Below are 9274 nucleotides of genomic sequence, written 5' to 3'. Positions count from 1 at the left end.
ACCTCCCCTTTCAGATTTCATGTTCTCAGTTTAGGCCATTTGTCGCTGATCATTTATTTTATTCTTATTTCTGTGTCATAAAGTTCAAGGCATGTGTGGGGAAAAACGAGAGTCCCAGAATGGCACTGAATGGTGCGTTTATTACAGACCATCACTGCAGTTGTTTAAGTCATTGTATTTTAGGGAGCAATGATCAGGCACTTTTATCACCCTCTTTCCTTATACATAAATGTACCCTGCAGGGATACCGTCTGTCATATGCTATTGGATTGTGTGTAAAGATTCCCTCTGACTACCTTACTTGGGGAGCTGCACTGGTTGCCCTTGGGTCTCTCAGTGGAGCTCAAGAAGCTGGTTATGATCTCTGAAGCAGTAAATAGGCTGGCACTTCTCTGCCCGCATGATAGTGCTGCAGCTGTTGGTCAGCGGAGGGTGCTTGAGCCAAGAGCCAACTGTCATTAAAGGAAAAAGCTGGTTGCTAGGATTGTCTCCGTGATTTGGGAAAGTGCGCTCCCTCCTCTGGGCCCATATTACCAGATTTAATAAAAGGTCTCTTTGGATGTGGGATGTCTTTTCCAAATAATAAAGGATGAAGAAGGTGAGTCTGTAAGGGATTGCTGGAGACCTCCTTGAGTGGTTGTTTCAGGGCTGCTGAATAATGCCAGATTACCTCAAACTTTTGGGTGTTTTTTTTATGTCAGCAGTATATCATAGCTATTCTCATCTGTCTGTGCCTCCCTGCCGGAGGCCATGGGGTGAGCTTGTGGGAACACTACTTACCCCTAAGAATAAGCTTCCTGGCATTGTGAGGCATGAGAATGGGCAGCGAAGTGACAGCCAGAAGGCATCTTGCGTCTCTCCTTACAAGTCACTTGAAAACAGGGCTGTTTGCCACCCACAAAAGAGAGAAGACGGCAAAATGAGCTGGGTGGAGGCAGGGGATGCAGCATGGGCAAGCAGGAGCTGCCACAGGAATCCTGGGTGCGTGTTGTGCATAGGTGTGGGGTGTTTGTGTGCCCCTGGCCCTGTGGTGCCATCCCTCCCTCTCGCACCGCTGTCACTGCAAGGCGATGTGTCCTCCCTTTGTCCTGAGTGGACTGATGAATCAAGGTCTGAGGGGAGAAAAAGAAAAGAGATAGATAGTGTCAGCCACCCAATTCCCTGATGACAGCAGCGGGGTGCAGAGGGAAACTAAGATTTTTGGAAGAGAAGGAGAGCACTCTGCAGGATTACTAGCCAGCCTCTTTGTCTCCGTGTAAGAGCTGAAAAGGAAAGTTTGCTGCTCTTCAGCAGCTTTCCTCTGAGAACCTCAAAGCATTTAACAAGAATGGGCCCTGCAAATATTGTCCCATCCTTCTCCTTGGGGGAAATGCAAACCCTGCGAGCGTTACAATTGCTTGCTCAAGGTCAATATGGAATAAAAATCTGAAATCCCAATTCCTTAATTGTTGCTGTGTCTCTGGGAATTTGCTACATGCACTAAGAGCTCACTTTTATGAGTCCGTCATGGTAATGGAATAGATGCTCAATGGGAAGAAAATAATTAGCATTTGCAGGCAATCGTGTCACTCTGATTTATACAGGAGAATCTGACTGCAAAAATGTGTAAAAAGAAAGCCCTAACCTTTTATCAAATGACACAGTGTGATTTATAATTAGATAATAGCTGTTGTCTCCTAGGGGTACTGACAACCTGAGATGATTTTCACCAGATTATTGTGGGATCAATACTAGCTGAATAATTAAAATTCAATACTGCTATGTCTCTATCAATAACATTGTAGGAATGATGTATGACGGAATTAATTGAATTTGTCAGACACCATGGCTATGTGCATAGATCACAGGGATATTTTTAGAGTTTTGTATTTCATTTCCTGATTATACTTGCCTTGTACCTTTTAACATTCATGGTTACTTCCAAGCAATAAGACTGCTTGCTCAGGGGGCACTGTAAACAGTGACCCTGAGTTTATGCTGAACTTTTAGTCTAAATGTTAAGAGTCTTAATGGAGACTTCCAGTAATGAATTCATGGTAAATGTTAAATTACAAAACAGTGACAAAGTGGAGGAAACAAAGTATTTTGTTTCTTTTTCTTAGTGTTGGGTTGTTAACTCCTTCATTACTAGCCCAGCACTAGCTGGGCAGTTTGTATTTCATTCATCTACACCAGAAATTTAAGGTGTGAAATTATAAAGGATGGTGGAATGTTATATGCATTCATTGGGCATGCAGGGTTAATGCTTGTAGAGGATTGGGTTGCATTTTTTGTTTGCTAGCTGTAGGAAGCATGAATGGCAGTGTTTTGGTTCTGACTGGCCAAAATAAATGTTGTATTCTTCATGAGTATTTGAACATTAGCATCCAGTTATCACTCTCTGAAGAGCTGGCCATTACCAGGATGAAATAGCAAGGCACCTTTTCACGTCACAGTGCCAAAATACCCCAGAGAATGAGAAAAGTAACATTTCCACAAACTGGTCATCATTTCCTAGGATCGAGACGTGTCTCTCTTGTTGCTTGCTTTGGACTGATAAACTGTACTGTGCTGTGAATTCTAACACCAGGTTTTAAATACTTAGCAGCATGATGGCACGGAGCAGCTGCAGCCACAAAGAAGCTACCTCCCTATGCTAAGGTTCATACATTGCTCGGTATGTGACATTGTGGTTAAGATTTATTTAAAGAATTTATGGTTATCTTTCACTGTGGAAAAAGGGAAAGAGAATTAAGATTTGGTGCACCTGAGTATTAATAATTTTCCCACTGGTTATTGTCAGTTGCAGTTTTAGATTTCATCATTGATCTTGTTAATATTCATGCTAATAATTAATCAATTTCTATTCACCTGCTCTGCCTGGTTTCATACATGTGAATGAGATTTGTTTCTTGCTGCATCCCACCAGCGATGTGTGCTTACACTCTGTGCTCTGGGCTGGCACAGTGTTACCCATGCCAAGCTTTCAGACAGAGTCTGCTCTGCATAATCAAACATACATTTTCCTATTTTTTTTAAAGTGAATTTTTTTCAGACTTATTTTCTACATTGAGATCCTTTTAGTTACAGTTGCATCAATCTTTCTGCTGCCAACTCAAGGATTGAAGATTTAATTTAAAAATTAAAGTTGATGTTTTAATGAAATACTAAATGTTGAGACTATAGGGAAAGCCTCTGTTGCAGCTTCCAAATACTGAAGTCTCTCAAAGATGACAGGCAATGGCAAACGATTCTGTGAAACAGTTTTGAGTTGGTACACAAGGAGATGGGTTGAAGATATAAGATTCAGGTCTGAATGCTCCTTCTTTTGCAGCTATTGTAGACAAGATTTTATTCCTCCAAACTTTTAATGGAAAACAAAACAAAACCCAACCCAAACACCCAGAAAGATGCAGGAAGAAAATTGTGATGAATAATTCCATTTATCTACAGGCTTCCTGATGTTGTATATATGACAGTGACATCACCTTGTGGGCTAGAGACCTAGTTTCAGCATGTGTGCTTGTGCCATGCCATCTTTTGCTGCTTCGCCTTTACTGGCTCTTGCTGTGATTCCTGGGTTGAGATTTGTCCCCTGGAAGTTAATGGGAGTTCGATTATTTGAGTTCAGGGAGATCAAGATTTTTCACTCTTTGCCTTTGGTCATTTTTGGGACACCTTGTGAAACAGTGCAGCTGAGAGCTTGTGTGTTTTTTTTGTTTTTTGAACACAGTTGAACTCAGAATTCATTTTATCCAGGACTTTCCTAAGACAGGTATACTGAAGCAAGGATTTTTGAGCCATGGTTCTCATTTTTCTGCTTGTCTTAAGCTTCTCTTAGCTGCACTGATGGAAACAGTGATGCTGAAGACTATCTATGACACAGCTTAGTAAGAGCCTTTGGGAGATGGTTTGTGTTTTCAGAAGTGGCACATTCTTCTTGGGGATCCCTCTCAAATGTAGCCTCATTCATGGTAGTGCAAACCATGTCCTATTCCTGCCTCTCAGAACTGGCTGCCACCATCTGTGTCAGAGCTGGAGTGCTCGGAAATGCATCTAACATTCCGGGAATAACAACTCTCTCTCTAGTCTCTCTCTCTCTCTCTCTCTCTCTCTTTTGTTTTCTTCCAAAAGTAGTCAGCATTTATTTCCCCCTGAGCAGAAGGCTTTCATCCTTACAAATATATGGCTTTTATCTTTCCTGGTCTGTTTTTTCTTGCAAATAATCCACACCAAATAAGATAATCTTGTCTGGCTATATAACCCCCAGGTTTACACTGAACATCTTTCCTTCATGCAAACACTGGGCTGTTAAGGATCTTCTTGATCACCATGTCCATGTCTAATCCCCTGCTATTACAAGTGTATACCATGTAGTTTCTTCCTTAACCTGATCAGGCCCCAATTTTAAATGGGAAGAAAAAAAAGTGTTTGCATCCTTACTGCTCTCATGTTTCTCTGTTGATTCAGAACCTTTTAGTAACTTTTAACATGAATGCTTTTGCTTCTCAGTTCTCGTCTTTAGTGTGTATGATTTTGCTTCTGTTCTGATGTATGTCCCAATGATATGCTGATGGAGAAGTTTTATGTCCTTAATCAGGTAAACTAGTCAAATTCTTTAATTTTGATTTTATAATCAGCCTTCGCTGTTAAATCCCTCTCTTTCCTTGTTAAACATAGCCACCCAAAACTGTAGACAGGTCTCGTCAAATCCTTTCACTCACTTACTTGTCTCAGAGCTGGAAATAGCATTTCTGATATGTGAAAGATTTTTGTTGCATTGGTGGTTTATGGTCAGGTCTTTTGTTTTCTGACTTGTTTCCAGTTGATAAGCATATCACTTCACATGATGTCAGTCAAAAGGGGACACTTCTTGTTTTAATGAACCAATCAAGAAGTAATTGACAGAAGAGAGAGGCAAGGTTAGATCAGAAAATGGAAAAAGTAATTTTAAATAGTTGTAAGGCCATTTATGAGAAGCAAATGGATGCTTATTATTCTGTAATCTGGAGGAAGAAATGAGTTTTAGAACACAGCAGTAAATATGGGTAGAGAGAGACAAAATGTTAATATATCTGACGTGATGATATAAAAAGTGTGTTTGTAAGAGGAGAAGCACATCAAGTGACATTCAGTGGTCAGAAGAAAAAAACAAACCTGAAAGCAACATTCAAATCACGTTACAGCCATTTGACCTGGGGTCAGTACCTGCTATATGTGGTATTACCATGGAAAGTAAAAGGTCCTGCAGAGCCCTGAGATGAAAAGAAGCACCAGCTGCAGTGGAAACACTTCTTTTTTTTTTTTAGATAATTTTTTTTGTTACATGAGCATTCACATTTACTGAAAACATTACTAATTTGGTTTATTAAAGTTGTATCCTATCTATCAGAAGGGAGAAATTGAAAGATGATATTTTCTTTCTGGGCTGGACTTCATTATCAAGATTTTAGTTAAGTACAGGCTCTGCTGTGAAATAACTGAAACAGGACTGGTTGGAAATTAGGGAAATCAAGGCTATCTCAAAATAACATTCAGTGATAATGTCAAGAGGAATCACTGCAATATGTACAGCTGTATTCCAAAGTGTTTTGTATCTGTGGCTTTGCTTCTTATCTGAAGGCTATTCTCAGGCACGCTGAGATTTAAGGCCTTAAAGTGATTCTTACAAGACCAGTGCTTAGTTCAAGTCTCTCTGTTACGTTAGCTTTGCTCAGGGTTAGGCAGCTTGTGTGTAAATATTTAAACAAAACAAATGGAGGGAGGGAAGAAAGGAGGAGGGAAGTTTAGTCATGTATCAAAATGATCTCTGTTGGCATTCATAGGTTGTTCATCTAGCCTTGAAGCACTGCTGAATAATCTATGAAAGTTGTTGTCTGGTACAGTAGTTTCATATCAGTCCACACTGCATCAGCAAAAACTTCTATTTGTACAGTCAAAAGATTTACGATTCATATATGTGATCATACCCAGAAGGTATCCTTTCCCTTGCAGGATTATACATGTTTATGTATGGAAGTTTAAATATCTCTTTTGTTATAAGGAATGTAGATAAACAATGTGCTAATGAGATTGCATTTAAACACTTTGCACATCTTGTTTTCAACTAAAACAAAGTTTTGTGGTCAGCTGTTCATTTATGTTTCCTACTGTTACCCATTATTATGTGTGATACAGTCTCACCAAGACTTGACCAATGCCGCATTGTGCTATGTGCTGCACATGCATGTTAATTCCTTCCTTGTTCTTAAAAGAAAACCCAGCAAAGAAGCCTAAGGAATAGAACAGGGACTGATTTCTGCCATGCTTCAGATTTCTCTTAGGTCACTTAGCTCAGTGAACTAGTAAATAATGTGGTATTTACACTGGTATAATAGGAACAACAACAACGAAAGTCACCTGTTCATCCCTTTTGGATGAGAGTTAGCTAACATAAAACATATTCAAGTGCCCACTTCTGAGGTTTTTATCATATAAATAACTCTGAAGCTTAATACTACAGGGTAACTGCAGGGTAACAGTCACTAGACACTTGGCATTGTGTGTGAAATGTAAGTGAAAATATTGCCGTGATTTGTGTGAACAAAGCTGCTGTCATGGAGTCTGTCAGATGTCAAAGGTGCTCTCTTAAATGTTATATAAAAAAATCAAAAAGGAGTAGCATAAGTTGGGACCAATAAGTTATGTGAGATGGTAACTAACTCAAAAACCTGAGGTCAAGAATCAGCCTTGAAGGCATTCAGATACGGACTTTTCACAATTGTTTTTGTTTGCAGCAGTGCTTGAAATGTAAAACGTGGCAACCATAATGTGTTTCATTTGGATACGTAGGGGTAAAGTTGGGAATCAGATTTAAATAGGAAAGGAAGGATTAAAAGGATGGGAAAATGGTTGATTTGTATTTCCAGGGCTAATAAACACAGATTTTGATGGACCATATGGTCTCTTGTCTCTTTGATACTGCACTTAATGCTTCTACCATGCTAATATCCCTAATCTTTATTTTAATTGTTTTTAAATGTTCTTGTTTATAGAAGAGAGAGAATATTCAGTACACACAGGACTGGAAAAGGCCTGTCTGCCATGCAGAACACTTTGTGTGCAGATGGGAGCTTTATGGCAGGCAGCCTGGCTAGCCCATAGGGTGGCTTGTGCGCCAAAACTCTCTTGTGTAGACAGGGTGCTGGAGCCCCTTTCCTTTTACTGTATGTACAGTCAATGCTTTTCATTTTGCAGTTCAATACATCTTAATTTTCTTCCTTCTTATATCCAATCCTGGGCTGTATGTTTCAATATAAAGTAGACTTTCAATTCAGTGACCAATTTTCTCTTTATAGTATTATCGCTGGAGACTGACATGTAAATGCAGTTTTGGTTCATAAAGGGTACAATACAGGAGGGGAATGATTTAAAAATTTTGCCATGAGTCCTTGAGGATGCAAGGTTGAATACTGTTTGCAGAAGTCAATAGGGTTGTTGTACGCAGGCTTTGTGTGTGCGAGCACAGGAGACTGAAACAAATCAATTTCCATTGACTTGTCTAGCAAAGGAGCCATTATTTAGAACTGAATAGCCATTGCTCCTGTAATATAATGTGAAAACTTATTGTAGTTTTACTAAGAAGTAGGTTATGATGAAATTATTTGTTTAAAAGCAAAGTGAAGATGTCTTCTGAATATAAATTTTGGAGGTATTGATTGAAACTTGTTGATGAATGAATCGTGTTTATTTTTTAAAGCTGTTATCAAAAGTAATATCAGTCTGACATTGACAATGGAGTTTATTGGTAAAAAGAATTTGCTGGCAGTTATTTGAACAGAAGAAGCAGTTACAGTCCTAGGGAAAGCAACGCTATTTAAAGAAATGCAGTGGTAATGCTTGAAGCACCAGCTCCTTCACCTTTAAAAAGTAGCTGGACTCATAAATTCAGTTCATCAGCAGATCCCCTTATAAGAGTGCCTTCCCTGAGCTCTCTGCTTTACATTAGCTCTCCTGCTTGGTATATTACCAGTGAATTGTTGAAATTCCCTGTAGTAGTAACATTTAAAGCCTGAATCACTGAAGTTTTTATGCTTCCTTTTGTGCATGGTTTATGTTAACAGAGGAAGATGTTTGAGGTCTGAAAAGGATTTATGCAGTAAAATTGGCTGATCATATCTTTTCTGTATTCTCCATGCCTCTTTGTGCATCTTTTCCCGACCCATGCTACAGTGCAGGGATATAAGCAGTAACTCAATGGAGTCCACTTAAGGGAACTCCTGTGAAAGGAGTAACTATCAGCAAAAACAGTTTCTGCACAGCAAATCATTCTAACAGGAAAAAGAATTCCATGAAGTCTGTAAAAATTAGCACTTACAATAGGAAAGCTTGGTTAAAAGGAGTAAGTGCCATTTTAAGAAGCACATTGTAAATATAATGTAAATGAACGCAAAAGGACCGTGACCTGCCTGCGTGCTACATTTCTGCTCATCATTCATCCTTCTTTGGAGGAAAAAACCCAAACCAAACCCAAACCAAAGAACTCCAAAACATACTATTTTTGTAGTCAATTTATGAGTTTAAACAGATTCTGCTGTTAGATGGCACAGAACATGCCCAGCTTCAGCAGAGCAAGATTTCCCCATAGTATTCGTACAAAAATGCTATTCCATCCATTTTCATTTACTCCCAGAATGAATGTGCAGTAAAGGGAATTGCCTTTGACATGTGTCTGTTTGTGGCTGAAGCGCTACACGTGCCATCACATCTGTGACTTTCCGCTATAAACTATTATCAATGGGAATCACATTTGTGACATATAGCTCTGCTGCTGCACAGTAATGACATCAACACATTCTCATTTGGGTCTAAGCCTCTTTTAATCTGAGATTTCTTTGTCATTCTGGGTTTACTGGAAAAAGTGAACAAACAAAACAAACCTACCCCAAAACCAACAAATGAATGTAAGCTGAAACCAGAGGTAGCTACGAACAGCGTTCATAATCAACTGTGTTGTTTTGGCTTGTTTTTGGTTTTGGGTTTTATTTTATTTTATTTTAGAGTAAAGCATTTTACAGCTAGGAAAAACTCTCTTTTATGTTTTAATTTTATAAAACAAAATTGTTCTTCAGTGATCAATTGCCTTTAACTGCAGGTAAGTGATGACCTGAGTATTAGAAATAAGGCAAAGGAAATGCAAACCTAGAACCTGCTTCTTTCTTGAGTGGGAGAAACTGAATTCAAGTTGGAAACAAAAATCCACAGTCTCAATTGCTGTAGGTGAAAGGAGCTATCCTAAATTATTGCAAGTAAGAAT

The sequence above is a fragment of the Gymnogyps californianus genome, chromosome 9 (genome assembly GCF_018139145.2).
Source record: "Gymnogyps californianus isolate 813 chromosome 9, ASM1813914v2, whole genome shotgun sequence".
In the NCBI taxonomy this organism is placed as follows: domain Eukaryota; kingdom Metazoa; phylum Chordata; class Aves; order Accipitriformes; family Cathartidae; genus Gymnogyps; species Gymnogyps californianus.
The sequence above is the reverse complement of the archived record's forward strand: the minus strand, read 5'-3'. Positions refer to the sequence as shown.